Below are 15833 nucleotides of genomic sequence, written 5' to 3' on the forward strand. Positions count from 1 at the left end.
TCTAGAGCAAGGCTGAATGACAAAGTTCATGTCTTACATGGAACCACTCCTTTAGACCTGGGAAAAGTAGGTGTTTCACCTACTGCATAGAAACCAAAAGAGAGAGTCAAGAAAAATGAAGAAAGAGAGGAATATGTTCCCAATTAAAGAACAAGATAAAACCTAAGAAAAAAGCCTTAATAAAATAGAAGTAAGTAATTTACCCAATAAAGAGTTCAAAGTAATGGTTATAAAGATGCTCATTAAACTGGGAGAAGAATGGATGAACCCAGTGAGAGCTTCATCAAAGAGATAGGAAATATACAAAAATATCAAGTGGAAGTCACAGAGCTGGATAATACAATAACTGAACTGAGAAATACACTAGAGGGGTTCAACAGCAGACTAGATGAAGCAGAAGAAAACATCAGTGAACTCAAAGACAAGGCAGTAGAAGTCACCCTATCAGAGCAGCCAAAAGAAAAAAGAATTTAAAAAAGTGAAGACAGCTCAAGGGACTTATGGAAAAATATCAAACAGACTAACATTCACATTATAGGGATCCCAGAAGGAGAAGAGAGAGATAAAGGGGCAGAATCTTATTTAAAGAAATAATGGCTGAAAACTTTCCTAATATGGGAAGTGAAACATGCATCCAGAGCCAGGAAGATCAGAATTCAATAAGATGAACCCAAAGAGACCGAAACCAAGATACATTATAATTAAAATCTCAGAAGTTAAAGACAAGGAAAGAACCTAAAAGCAGCAAGAAAAAAATTTTGTTACATACAAGGGAAATCCAATGAGACTATCAGATATTTCAGGAGAAACTCTACAGTCCTTAATAGAGTGACACAATAAAATCGGAGAGCTGAAAGAAAAAACTTCCAACAAAGAATATTCTACCCAACAAAGTTATTCAGAATTAAAGGAGAAATAGAGTTTTTCATAAAAGCAAAAGCCAAACAAGTTCATCACCACTAAACTGGACTGACAAGAAATGTGGTTTGGTTTTTTTTTTTTTAAGATTTAATTATTTATTTCAGAGAGAGAGACAGCACAGGGGGAGGGGCAGAGGAAGAGGGAGAGAGAAAATCCTAAGCAGACTCCCCACTGAGTGCACAGTCCAGTGTGGGGCTTGACCCCAGGACCCTGAAATCATGACCTGAGCTGAAATCAAGAGTTGGCTGCTTAACCGACTAAGCCACCCAGGTGCCCCATGGCCTTACAAGAAATGTTAAAAGAATTCATCTTTGAGCTGAAAGTAAAGGGTACTATTAGGAACAAGAAAACATGAAAGAATAAATCTCACTGGGAAGGTAAATATATAGTAAAGGTAGTGGGTTAATCACTTAAAATGCAGTCTGAAGATTAAAAGATAAGAATAGTAAAAATAACTATGATTACAATTATTAGTAAGGGATACATAAGATTAAAAGTGTAAAATGTGACATCAAAAACACAAAGCAAGGGGGGAGAGTAAAAATGTAGAGTTTTAGAATATGATCAAACTTAAGTTGTTATCAACTTAAAACATATAAGTTGTTATATGTAAGCCTCAGGATAATCACAACGCAAAAACCTACAGTAAATACATAAAAGATAAAGACAAAGAAATATAAGTATACCATGAAAGAAAGGCATCAAATGATAGAGAGCAAGAGAAGAAAGAAGGAATAGAAAAGGAACTATAAAAAAAGCCAGAAAACAATTAACAAAGTGGCAGTAAGTACATACCTATCAATAATTACTTTAAATGTAAATGACTAAATTCTCCAATCAAAAGACACTGAATGGCTATATGGATAAAAAAAAAAAAAACAAAAAACTAAGACCTATCTATAATGCTGCCTATAAGAGACTCACATTTTTTTTTCTTTTTGGCTCTTTTCAGTTTATTTCATGACGGAGTTACACTAGTCCAAGTTAAAAGCATATCCCAAATGGTTACGTTATACAAGCTGTGAGGTTTTTAAACTTGTGACAAGAGACAGAAGGGAAATTCTACTCATTTCAAGGAAATCCTCACTTAAACTTCACTGAGCCAAAAGCACTTAAAACCCTGAACCTTCAGCTGGTTGTCCTCAGTCGCTAGTCCAATCTCTCTGAATTGGCATATGTTCTTGCAGTGGTCACTCTGTAGCTGAATTACTTCTCCATATTCTGGATGTTCAATTACAGTACCATTATAAACAAAGTTCTTCTTGAACACTTTCATAGTTTCTTCTATCATAATCATCAGCAATCCCTTGGATAGTATTAAGGGTCTTCCTGCTTTTTCTCTGTTGATTCTTATATGGGTATAATCCTCAGTGCCAGCAGGAAGCAGATCATCACCCTTACTTGCAATCAGCAAAGACGTTGAAAGAGTGGAGGGTCCAGATAGCAGACATAAGATATGATTCCTTTTCCTCTGTTCAAATGGCCTGTGGAAGGCAGTGATGGGAGAAGGCAGGCACAGGGGAAGGAGCATCAGGAAGCAAGGGGGTTCAAGGGGGAGGCCACTGAGTCCTCAGAAGTAGTTCAGTGACTGGGGCCAAGAGACTCATTTTAGATGTAAAGACACAAACAGACCAAAAGCGAAGGGATGGAAAAAGATGTTACATGCAAATGGGAACCAAAAGAATGTTAGGGTAGCTACACTAATTTCAGAAAAAATAGACTTTAAAACAAAAACTGTAATAAGAATCAAAGAAGGGTATTACATAATGATAAAAGGGTCATTCCAACAAGAGGATATAACATTTGTAAATATGCATGCACCTAATATAGGAGCACCTAAATATATAAAGCAAATATTAACAGACGTAAAGGTAGAAATATACAGAAATACAGTAATAGCAGGGGTCTTTAATACTCCCACTTGCATCAATGGATAGAGCAACTAGACAGAAAATCAATAAGCAAATATCAGCCTTAGATGACATGTTAGACCAGATGGACTTAACAAATATGTATTTTTTTAAATTTGTCAGAGAGAGCGAGAACACAAGCAGGGGGAGTGGCAGGCAGGCAGAGGGAGAAGCACAGCCTGATGCAGGACTTGATCCCAGGGCCCTGGGATCATGACCTGACCCAAAGGCAGACACTTAACTGACTGAGCCACCCAGGCGACCCAGACTTAACAGATATTTACAGAGCATTCCAACCAAAAGCACCAGAATACATATTCTTCTCAATGTGTACACAGAACTTTCTCAAGGTTTCTGTTTGGGATGGTGAAAAGTTTGGAACTAGGGGGCATCTGGGTAGCGCAGTCGTTAAGCGTCTGCCTTCGGCTCAGGGCATGATCCCAGTGTTCTGGGATCGAGCCCCACATCAGGCTCCTCCGCTGGGAGCCTGCTTCTTCCTCTCCCACTCCCCCTGCTTGTGTTCCCTCTCTTGCTGGCTGTCTCTGTTAAATAAATAAATAAAACCTTAAAAAAAAAAAAAAGAAAAGTTTGGAACTAGAGAGTGGTGATTATAGCACAACATGATGAATGCACTTACTGCCACTGAACTGTACAGTTTAAAAATGGTTAAAATCTTATAATTTTATCTGCATATTACCACAATAAGCAAAAAAAAAAAATAGCATTAGGAGAATTAAAAGATAAGACACAAAGTGCAAACAAATATTTGCAAAGCATATATGAACGAGGAGTTTGATTCAGAATACATATATCTTTTAAAAATAAATAAGAAAGAGCAGAAAACCTAACTGGAAAAAGGAGGGGGATGCCTGGGTGGCTCAGTCAGTTATGATGATCCCAGGGTGTTCGGATCGAGACCGACTCCGGGCTCCTTACTCAGCAGGGAGTGTGCTTCTCCCTCTGCCTGCTACTCCCCTGCCTGTGCACGCGCGCGCTCTCTCTCTCTCTGACAAATAAATAAATAAATAAATAAATAAATAAATAAATAAAATCTTTTTTAAAAAAAGAGAAAAAAAGGAGGAAAAATATCTAAATGGGCATTTCAACAGAAAGTAAATGCCAATGGACACTGAAAATGCGCACACTTGTACATCCTCTGTAGTAATCAGAGAAATGCAGGTTGAAAAAACAGTGAAACACCACTATCCACACGCCAGAACATGGCTTCTCAGAGGCAGGGGTGAAGCTCAGGGCTGAGAACAGGGAAGTTCCAAAGTCTGAGCAGAAAGTAGGGAGGGGAGGGTCTCCTCTTCCCCATAGCCAATAACCACTGCCAGTATATGTGGACACTTAATAACTATTTTAAGATCTAAGAATCATATGTGGCCATGAAAAAGATGAAATGGTGAATGAAAAGATGAAAAGGTGAATTACATAAATCCAATTTCGTCATTTTAAGGTAGAAACTGGGGCACTGACTGGATTAACGACCTCCCCAAGGTCAAACTGGCTAGGGGAGCCAAAACTAAACCTTAAACCTTCCCCTGCCATTTCATGTTCCACTGCACCCCGGTGTCTTGATGGGCAAGGGCCAAATTTTGTCACTACCCACTCATAACCCTCTAAAATCTTCCTATCACATTAAAAAAAAAAAAAATCCAAAGTCTTTTCCGTGGCCCACAAAGCCATCCATGCGTGATCTTGCCCAGGTCTCCGGCCTCCTCCCCCACCACACCCCAACTCACCCTTTTCCCCCTTCCATTCCAGCCCCTTGGCCTCTCTGCCGTTCCTTGATAAGAAAGCACTTGCTGCCCCTCTTGAGGCCTTGCATTCCTGGCTTCCCCTCCCCTGGGGTTTCCAGATGGCCTGCCTTGTTCTTCCTAAGATCTCCATTCCCCGCCCCCCACCACCTACCAAAAAAACCCAAAAACAAGCAGACAAACCAAAAAAACAAACAAAGTGGGAGATACGTATTGGCTTATCTGTATGCTGTCTTGTCTTTCTCCTCTAAAATGTAAGTCCATGAGAACAGGACATTTGCTTTATATACTCTCTGTGTCCTCAGAGCCTAGAACAGCATCTACCACTAAATAGGCACTTAAAATATTTTTGTTAAATTAATTGATTCAAGTAAAAAGATTTTTTTTTTTTTCTGGAAAAGTAGGGTAGCGGTATCTAGGGAACTTCCAAGTCAAATGGCCTGGGTTTGAACCTTATTACCCCACCAACTGGTAGTGATTATGAGTTATAAATCTAGATTTCTGTGCTTTTAAATTTTATATTTCAGTCGATTCAGAAAGTTCACCGTTCCTGGTTGTGTACGTTCTTCTACCTCCCCCCATGAATACTTCCCTCCAGCACACAGTTTCTAACTTGCTCAGTAAAGAAAAATTTAACCCCACCCTTTTGTATATTCCTACTTCCAATTTCAAATGCTTTTATTTTTGTTAACTTTTTAAAAATTGTTTTCGTCTCATGATTTGGATTAAATTTAATAGAAAATAACCCTTTTCTAGCAAAGCTGGTAAGAGAAAGTTGTGCCTCTATGTCATATTTAGAAATAGCTTAGTATACTGGCCGATTACACAATAGATTTGTAAAGATCAAGAGCTTGACTACATATTAACAATACCTAATTAGAACAAACATACTATGAAACCCTATTCACAAGAGTAGTTCTAACCATCAAACACTCGGGAATTCATTTAACACGAAAAGTCTCGTACGTCTAAAAACAACTCTCAAAGTATTAAAGAGAAATAAATGTAACAGAAGCAGACATATCACTTTTCTCTTGAAAGGAAGACTTTTAAGAACATATTAGAAATGTGCTTGTTTCTTAGGTATTGTACAGTGGAGATGCCTGCGGGTATCTCACTGGCAGAATTTATAGACATTGTCAGATATTAGAACAAATCAAGTCTTCCGTGCTCTGCAGAAACGGATCCAGGTTTTGAGTGGCCTAAAGCTTATACACTTTAAGAAGAAGGCTCTCTTTTTTTCAGTGCAAAATTATGAATACAAAACTGCTAGGGTCCTTCCAGGAACCTGAGAAAGGGCTCTGGAATTACATCTCTAAGCTTACTTTTCTTTCACTTCACAGTAGATGCACCTCTGGTGAATGAAAATGTCAAAGTGAAGGAACAGCACATTTCCCACAACCAGTACCCTGCCCCGTGCTCCACTGACAAAGGTCCAGAGGAAAATATTCACAGCACAGGGTCCCCTCTGAGAGTTCTACCAACACAGGCTCAGAGATGCCTGGAATGTGAAACAGCCCTACTCTGAGGTATGCATTTCCACCAGTTACCACAAACCCCAAAATGCAACAGACTGCAAGCAACAGAGATCGATTTAGAGAGTGGATCCCTTGTGATACTAGGAGAATGACACAGTTATGCTTATTCCAACAATGTCTAGATGGGAAAAGCCAGAGGCAAGAGCCAAAATCCTGAAACGCAGACAAAAAAAGACAAAAGTGGGTGGCCATGAAACGTACCTCGTGTGTATAGCTATTACAGCAACTGCTGGTGATTATATGGCACTTACTGTATGCCAGGAGCTGTCCTGACCACTTCCCATATAGTGATCCATTCACTCCTCATCAAAACCTGTGAGGGAGGTACTACCTTCTCCCCAGTTTGAAGATGAGGAAAACGAGGCATAGAGGTTAGGTAACTTGTCCAAGGTCATGCAGCTAAAAAGTAATAAATTTAGGATTTAAACCCAGGTAATCTGGCTCCAGAGTCCATAGTCTTAATCTCTCACTCTTGAATGCACAGAAATTCTATTAATTGGGAAATGGGCTGTAAACCACGACTGAAGTTCCCTATAATTAAGAGGGAACAGAAAATTGCTGATAACCAATTCCAGAACCTCAGGAAATACACTATTTCATCCAGTGGATGTTGGTTTTGTTTCCTGCAGATATTTCAGTCACAACCTCTATCCTTAAAAAGTGATTAAATGTGACATCTGAAAATAAAGGAATGACTGTGTTTTTAAAAAAAAAATCTGAATTACCTATTGGATCTTTAGCATAAAGCTACTCATCTTTTTCCAAGAAAATTCAAATTCTACCATTTATCTTGATGATGTGCTATAATCAATCCTAGTCAGGGCTGAACTAACCCAAAAATTCTGTTTATTTTACTCTTGTAAAAAATGCTAAGGAAAGTTAATAATATATTATAGAAGATTTATAGGGGGTCCTTATCAACTGTGACACTGGTCTCTCCTGTTGGGATTGACTATGAACGTGAATAAATTCATGTTGAGTTATTTTTGAGTTTTTTCTGTGAAGAATGATTTCAAGTATTTCTGAAATGAACTATTTAACCAAACCCACTTTAAAGTCCTTAAGAGTTACCATCTAAGTATAACCCTTTTCAACCTCTTTCATATAACCACTCCCAGAAATATTTTCTTCACGTAGGTCTCTCTTCCACAAACTCAAATTTACTTGCAAGCCTAGGACTCCCACCACCTCCCAGGAGGGCAGTGAGGAAAAAAGAAACACAAATCAACAATGTTAAAAGAACTCCCTTTTAAAGGTCTGATACATAAAGCCAAAGCAGGGAAGGAGGAAGGAAACTATGTATACAGGTGGTCAGTGGAGTTATGTTTAAGGAAGTCCCCCTTTGCGGTCAGTAGCACAATGCGGTTTAACAGATAGCACGTTCGCCAGAAAGATAAGACATCTTAGTTCACCTAGTCAAAGGAGATGTCAATTCAGAGATGAGCTGACTTTGTCCCCCAGTTTCTTCACTTGTAAAATATATGGTGGATAAATGTGTTGGTTATCGTCAGATACACTTTACGGAGATATTACAGAGAACAAAGCATTGCAAGTATGCATGCAAAACCCCTGTACTTTTGTGAAATCTAAACTAAGTAAAATTGAAGAACAGAAGGAAACCTTGAAATCCTGTATGTGCAACCACCCATTTACACGTGGAAACCCAAGGGCAAGTCAAGTTCAAGAGTCACAGGCAAGGGGCGCTTGAGTGGCGCAGTTGTTAGGCGTCTGCCTTCGGCTCAGAGCATGATCCCAGCGTTCTGGGATCCAGTCCCACATCAGGCTTCTCCACTAGGAGCCTGCTTCTTCCTCTCCCACTCCCCCTGCTGTGTTCCCTCTCTCACTGGCTGTCTCTCTCTGTCAAATAAATAAATAAAATCTTAAAAAAAAGAAAAAAGAGTCATACAACCGTGGAACACAAGGATGAGAACTCCAGCTCCACAGTAGAGCAATCCAGCATAAGAAAATGTGTCATCATGAACTTATAAAAGTAGAACTAGAGCTTAACCAGACTATAAGCTTAAGAAAGCCAGAATCATGCATCTTTTAATTCCTCCATCTCTAGCATACTATACATACTCAGTAAGTCTTTGTTGTACAAATAATGAATAAACTAAAACAAGTGATGTGAGTCCTACATAACAAATAAAAGCGTATGGACTTATGGCCTCTCTTCTGCCAGGAAATATATAAACAACATATTAATATATATTTAAATAATTTCATAAATCCATAAGTGTTTATGATTTATAAATTCTATAACATATAATTCTATATATAATTCATAAATATGCAGATATATAGATATATATAGATATATATAGATATATATAGATATATATAGATATATAATGTACACATTCCTCTAAAATGAGAAAAATTCAGTTTACAATCTCATGAGCAGGGAATTATACCTATCCATGTTCCTTTTTGCTGTAGCAAATAAAATTAAGGAACAGCTATACCTATGTGGTTATGTGGAATAAAGAGAGAATGGAAAAAAGTTTTCTCATACAACTAGGATAATCAGGGCAAAGGGGAATTCCCTTCCCACAATCTATTAAAAATTACTAGACATTTCATTTAAGTCTCTTACTTACTCATTGAATTTTATTTATTTTATTTTTTTTAAGATTTTATTTATTCATTCGACAAAGAGAGAGACAGCCAGCGAGAGAGGGAACACAAGCAGGGGGAGTGGAAGAGGAAGAAGCAGGCTCCCAGCGGAGGACCCTGATGTGGGGCTCGATCCCAGAACGCCAGGATCATGCCCTGAGCGAAAGGCAGACGCTTGACCACTGGGCCACCCAGGTGCCCCTCACTGAATTTTATTTAACAAACAACTATATTTGGTGCAATTTTTCATTTTAGGTGTTTAGTAACATGGAATCATGCAAGTATTATAGTCAATTCTCTATGATTAAAAATTAAAAAGGTAGGGGTGCCTGGGTGGCACAGCGGTTAAGCGTCTGCCTTCAGCTCAGGGCGTGATCCCGGCGTTATGGGATCGAGCCCCACATCAAGCTCCTCTGCTGTGAGCCTGCTTCTTCCTCTCCCACTCCCCCTGCTTGTGTTCCCTCTCTCGCTGGCTGTCACTATCTCTGTCAAATAAATAAATAAAATCTTTAAAAAAATAATTGAAAAGGTAAATGAGCTTCAGTAATAAGACTATAACAATGTTTTAATTATCTGAAGTAGTAATCAGCAAACTTTAATATTTTATCTTAGAAGTACTGTGTATTCACAAAACCTAAAGGCCAATAATGGCAGGAGTTCTCCTAATAGAATCAATTGCTGAATAACACAGGTGTTTCTAAGCTCCCGTCAGATAGTTCTCTATGTGCACCTGACCAGCATCAACCAATGGCTAAGACTTAGCATGTCCTAAACAACCCAGAAACAGCTCAACATGCAGTTTCACTTTCTCAAATTGCTGTAGGTTTTCTTCTGAGAGTCCAAGCTCTAGTTGTTTAAAATAATGTCCACATTTTAGTTTGGGGTAGAGGATAACACTAATAAATACCAAATAAGAAGGCAGTTTTGTTTCTAAACTGTTTCTAAATAATGCACCTCCTTAAAAAAAAAAAAAAGAAAGAAAGAAAAGAAACAAAGTCGTGTGAGAAGTAACTATCACAATGTCCCTAAATATCTTTTTGCTTCCCCAAAACACTAACTGACCACCTCCATCATAATTATTGCCAACAAAAACTTTTTTGAGAACCTAATGGGTGCAAGGCATTGTGTGATATGTTTTAATTATGAGGCAACAAACTTTGCCCTCAAGGAGATTATTACGTAGTTCATGAGGGGGAAAAAAAGACTATAATAATAAAAATACAAATAAATTTAACAGTAATTTTAAAAGGGCAAGACACTTATAACCTATATGCAGGGAGAGGGGAGGACTAGAGATAAAGGGAAGGAAACTATTATGTGCAACAAGAGCAAAGCTGCAAAGGCAGAGAAGTGATCAGTATTTTTAAGCAAAGGTGCCCGAACAGTCACAGAAGGTGTCTGTTCTGTGAATAACTATATTGTACCCATTGTGTCAGTGCTCTCACCTACTTGGGCAACCCAAACGCATCCTTCCCAGAACTAAGGCAGTACAATCAGAGGCTAACTCAGGAACATTCAGGTCTGAGTTGTGGTCCAGGTTTAGCAATCAGCTTACTGGGTGAACTCGAGCAGACTGTCATCTTACCCTCAGTTCCCACAAGTGAAAAATTTGAGGGTCATTCTTTATAATACCTTCAAGCTCTAAAATTGTATAATTCTAAAAAAATAAAATAAAATTGTACAATTCTTCTTTATTACTAACAAATCAATTATCACCTTGTATGGGTAATTGTCAGTTACAGAAATCTATATAGGTCTAGAATGGAACATTCCACAAACACACCAAATCCCCTTATACTCCAGGGCCTTTGCACATGCTGCTCCCACTGTATGGAATGGGCACTCCCTGCTCAACATTGCTCATACTCCAACTCTTGGCCAAGTGGAGGCCTCCAACCCTTCCCCAACCTTCACCACCCCCTAAAATCCATAGAATCTACACTTTGGCCACCAAAGCTTCCTCCACACATATAGTTTGTTCTCTTTAAGTGTCCCTCAGGATAAGTGCTGTCATACCTATCTTCACCAACAAACACTTACTAGAAACTACTAATTACAGAAGTAGCTTCAAAGACTTCTAAGAATCCCCAACCCAATAGTTCATGATGCAACAGAGAAAAATAAAACTTGCATGTTACAAAAATCATGATGTCAAACATAGTTCTTTTTTTCAAAAACTGCAAGAAGTTTCACACATTTCCAATTCAGAGAAGTTTCTTTCAAGATAGACAGGTGGGAAAACAAAAGTAAGGAGAAACACTATGTTTATTTCAACTGTGATGCCATTTCCAAACATTCTGAGAACTGGTCTTTTCCTAACTCCCTTCAGCGCCTATGACACAGTCTTTTGAATATATTCAGTGGGAAAATTGCTAAATAAAACTTTGAGGGAAATTTGACTTTTTGATATCACTAAAAATTGCTGAGAGCTAAGTCTTTTTTCTTTAAGATTTCTTTATTTTAAAGAGAGAAAGAGCTTGCATGGTGAAGGAAGGGCAGAGGGGGAGGGAGGGAGAGAGAGAATCTCCAACAGATGCTGTGCTGAGCCAGCGCGGGGCTCGATCCAGTGACCCCGAGATATAACGAGCTGAAACCAAGAGTCAGACACTTAACCAACTGTGCCACCCAGGCACCCCACTGAGAGCTAAGTCTTGCAAATAAACACTAGGTAATACCATTTCTGACCAAAAATACTGATTTTCCTTATACTCTTTGTCTCATCATAATACAAATAATCAATGAAGAAAACACAGCTATCATAGCCAGATCCAGGAGTGTTTTGCAAGATCTAAACTATTTTTATTATTTCTATTTGTAAGTAGCATGAGGACTAAACCTTTGATTAAATGCCCTCTTCGTTTACTAGTAATTACTGATACTGTACTGTTCTTCAGAACATATTCATGTGCCCAGCAACTGTTTTAACACGGAAGAAGAAAAACTTAAAACTGAAGGTGGGAGGAGGATATGGAAACAGGAATACGTGACTTTTACTCATCCTAGTGGACCAGACTAAAATAATTTCTTTGGCAGGAGGGGCATCTTCAGCTTCTAATGATGACCATGAGAATGAGAGAAGAACAGACTATAACGGTTTTTAAATCTGATTTCACGTTTGTGGACATGCACACACAATCACTGAATATTCTTAAGATAGTTGGCATTTTATAGTACGTAACAAAAAACAGCATCTCTTCCACACATTTCTCCTCCTTGCACCATGGACATTAAAAAACTTTATGTCTTGACCAACCAAATGCAATACATCACCTGGGATTAGATCCCAGGCTTGGCAAAGGGAGGAGGTTGAGAAATAGCTATGAAGTCACCAGTGGCATGATGAATGAAATTTTACCATGGACCCCAGATTTGATAATAGTGTTGTATTAGTGTAAACGGTCCTGACATTGATCATCATACTGTGCTTAGAAAAAAGAATGCCCTTGTCCTAGACAATACACAGAGATCTTTCAAATGGTAAAAGGGGCAATGTCTACAACTTTCTCTCAAATGGTTCAGAAAACAACACGCAATTAAAGAGAAAGACAGAGACCAAGATGACAGAGCAAATGGGGCAACTAGAGGCAATTTGTGAATCTGAGTAAAGGTTACTTGGGAGTTCCTTATACTATTCTTCCAACTTTCTTGTAAGTTGAAACTACCGCAAAATAAAAAGCCAGAAAATTTTAGGAATGGTATTCTCCCTGCTTCTGTCTTAAATAGGTTTCCACCTCCTAGAGAAAAAAAAAAAAGTGAATATTAGTATATAAAAATAGATTAATTTGGCAAATTAAGGGGGTAAAGCAGATCCTAGGACTTCAGACCTGCATCCTGGCTCTTTAACGTGACTAATGATGAAACTCAGATCCAGGACAGTCGGTAAGAAAACAGATATGAATGAGAAGTGATAGAAGAAACATGAGAAAGGAAACTGAGGCACAAGACAAGGAGCTGATACAACCTACTTTCAGAAACAAAGAAACTCAACTCCAATAAGAAAATGAGTTTTCATGGGATAATATAGTTGAGCATTTTCAGAGCCAAAAAAACACCCTGGTATACTAACCACTATACTGTCTGTGGGGTATTTAGAGCCATCCCACTTTTCCAAGCTGGTGAACTACCTGGTAACCTCTAAAGTCTGATGTAAATGCTTCCAACTGACCTGTAAAAGAAACTATTTTTTCCACTCCACACCCACTCCCCAGAATCCGAAGAAGTGCTGGAAGTTTTACATGTTGAGGCAGTGATTAGAAGGGCCCTGTAAAGCTATGCTTCCCACTGGGAGGTCTACTTAGTCTAAAGATAAATAACTAAAGCACAAACATCGCATCATCTCAGAGCCTTAATAGGCTCTTATCCCTCTATTACTAATAGTCCCCAGGTTCCCAGGGTTGGTCAAGCGAACAACCCTATATGACCCAAAAGACGGAAATATGGGAGGTTGATCAGGGTATTCAAGAAACAGGCATGATTATACTTATAACTGATTGCCTCCACCATCCTGACAGTTAACCTGGGTGAAAAATAAAATTCCAAGCATCACATTACAAAGGATGTTTGAATAAAACAAGAGAAGCATGCATGGCGTAATAGGAGAGACTCAGATACCGACTCTGCTACACAGGAGCAGTGTGACAACCTTTCTGGTTGTTCACGATATATGTTTAAGATAAACCTGTCCTGCCTGCTTCTAAAGGTTGAGGCTTGCCCATCCCTCCTTTGATTCTTCCAGCTGGTACTGAGTACTCAAGCTCTGCTCTAGACCCTCAGAAATACAAAGATGGAAAAGCAATGAGACATGACCTCAAAGAGCTTAAAGTCCAATGGGGGACACAGATATGTAAATAAAGGCAGGTAACCAAGATGCCAGCAACAAAAATATGTATAGGGTGCAGGGGACTGAGGTGGGGTAGGGATTCTACCTTTGGTGGGAGGGATACAGGAAAGCCTTCAGAGAAGGTAGGCACTGAGGTGAGTTAGAAAAGATGAGTATTGGGCGCCTGGGTGGCTTAGTCAGTTAAGCGTCTACCTTCAGCTCAGGTCATGATCCCAGGGTCATGGGATAGTCTCACCTTGGGCTCCCTGCTCAGCAGGAAGCCTGCTTCTCCCTCTCCCTCTGCCTGCCACTTCCCCTGCTTGTGTGTGCGCGTGCGCACTCTCAAGAATAAATAAATAAAATTTAAAAAAAAAAAAGAAAAGAAAAGATGGGTATTTGCTAGGTACTCAACATATTTTTGATGTATAAAATAGATAGTGGGATGGACAGATGGACCCTTGTGGGCTGGTAGAGGAATGTATCACTCCAAGTAGACCGAACAATATTAAGAAAGGCACAACGTGAAAGAGCAACTGTAGGTCGAAGACACAGCAGCAGGTGGAGGAAGGAAAGAGGGAAGACAAGGAAAAATGGCATCACATACTTTGTACTCCAAGCTAAGGAGTTTTTACTTGGTCCTAGAGAAGATACAAAGCTACACGTTTTAAATATACCCATGATGCCTGCTAAATAAAACATTAAGGTCCAAGGGTAGAATCAAATAGGAAAGTCACCCATCAAGAGAGTGGAGTTGGGAACTATAATAAAGTTGTAACTGAAGGAAGGAGAATTCACGGCATGAGGTAAAAGATCAGAGGTGTGCTGGGTTGAAATAGAAATGACAAAGGAGGAGTTAAGAGTGTAAAGAGATAAATGGGTAGAAGAATACTGTTTTATAAAATCCAATTATGTAATGGCAGAGCCAGGACAAAAACCCTGCCTAGTGCTAATTTTCTTCTACTAAAAAGAAAATTAAAAAAAAAAAATCATAACTGAAAGTAGTACGTAAAAACATTCTTGAGGCACCTGGGTGGCTCAGTTGGTGATTTCAGCTCAGGTCACGATCTCAGGGTCATAAGATTGAGCCCCACGTTGGGCTCCGTCCTCAGTGTGGAGTCAGCTTGAGATTCTCTCTCTCCTTCTCACTACACCCCTCCCCCCTTGCTCTAAACAAATAAATAAATAAAATCTTTAAAAAGTATTCTCAAAAGCTTTAAAATAAAGCTTTATCTGTGTTACAGAGAAATCTAATAGACTTTTTCCTAATTTTCCCCAGAATATCAAGGTTGTTTCAGAGATAGGCTTTAAAGAGATAGCCTTGCAATTCACTAGCGAATGACCTTGTACAAGTTTTTAAAACCTTCTAAGCCTGGCATCACTCATTTTTTAAGTGGGGGCACTAATAAGACATTTGTTTTGAAGAATAAAGGAAATAATGTATGTAAAGTACTTAGCACAGTGCCTGGCCTGTATGTGATACTCAATAATTTGTGTCACTATTACTACACTAATGTGCAGACAATGGTCCTAAGAGACTGCTACCTGAGAAAGGCCTGCTTACCAGGCTGACCCTTGACTGGCATCTGGGAACTTGGACTTTGAGAGGATCCTACTATTTCCAGCACTGATAAAAAGAGCTCATTGTGCTTAAGCTATTTGTACAAATAATATGGTTTATGCTGAACACATATTTACCTCCTGGAGTCTGGAATTTTGGTACATGACAGAGAGAAGGTGCTTATGTGGCCAGCCTCCAACAAAAACCTTGGGTGCTGAGTCTCTAATGTGCTTCCCTGGTAGACAACATTTCATAATTGTCACAATTGAATGCTAGAAGAATTTTGCACACCCTTTGAAGACTCCACTGAGAAAAGGCTCTTGCAAGCTTGTGCCTGGTTTCCTATAGATTTGCCCCATGTGCATTTTCCCTTTACTAATTTAGTTCTGTCTCCTTCATGGTCACAAATCACAGCCATATAGATAACTAGATGCCAAGTGCTGTGAGTTCTCCTAGTGAATTACCAAACCTGGGGACAACCTTGGGGATCCCTGACAAAACCAGTCTCCCTACTCCTCAACTTTTTACACTATTTGCCAGTTTCTATACTGGAGCAGTACTACAGACAACAAATGAACCAAATCAGTAGCACCAAAGTCCAATTACAAAAAGTTTCTGGCACCTGGGTGTCTCAGTTGGTTAAGCAGAGTCTGCCTTTGGCTCAGGTCATGATCCCAGGGTCCTGACCCAGGATCCCAGGAGCCTGCTTCT

General features: G+C 39.1%; 1 protein-coding gene and 1 pseudogene across 2 annotated transcripts in view; both read right to left on the minus strand.

The window, feature by feature from the left end:
* TEC (tec protein tyrosine kinase) overlaps positions 1-15833 on the minus strand; it is a 131294-nt gene that overhangs the window by 61161 nt on the left and 54300 nt on the right. The gene's annotated exons all lie outside the window — the stretch shown is intronic.
* On the minus strand, positions 1823-2671 carry LOC113262471 (eukaryotic translation initiation factor 1-like; annotated as a pseudogene).

The sequence above is a fragment of the Ursus arctos genome, unplaced genomic scaffold, assembly GCF_023065955.2.
Source record: "Ursus arctos isolate Adak ecotype North America unplaced genomic scaffold, UrsArc2.0 scaffold_9, whole genome shotgun sequence".
Classification (NCBI taxonomy): Eukaryota; Metazoa; Chordata; class Mammalia; order Carnivora; family Ursidae; genus Ursus; species Ursus arctos.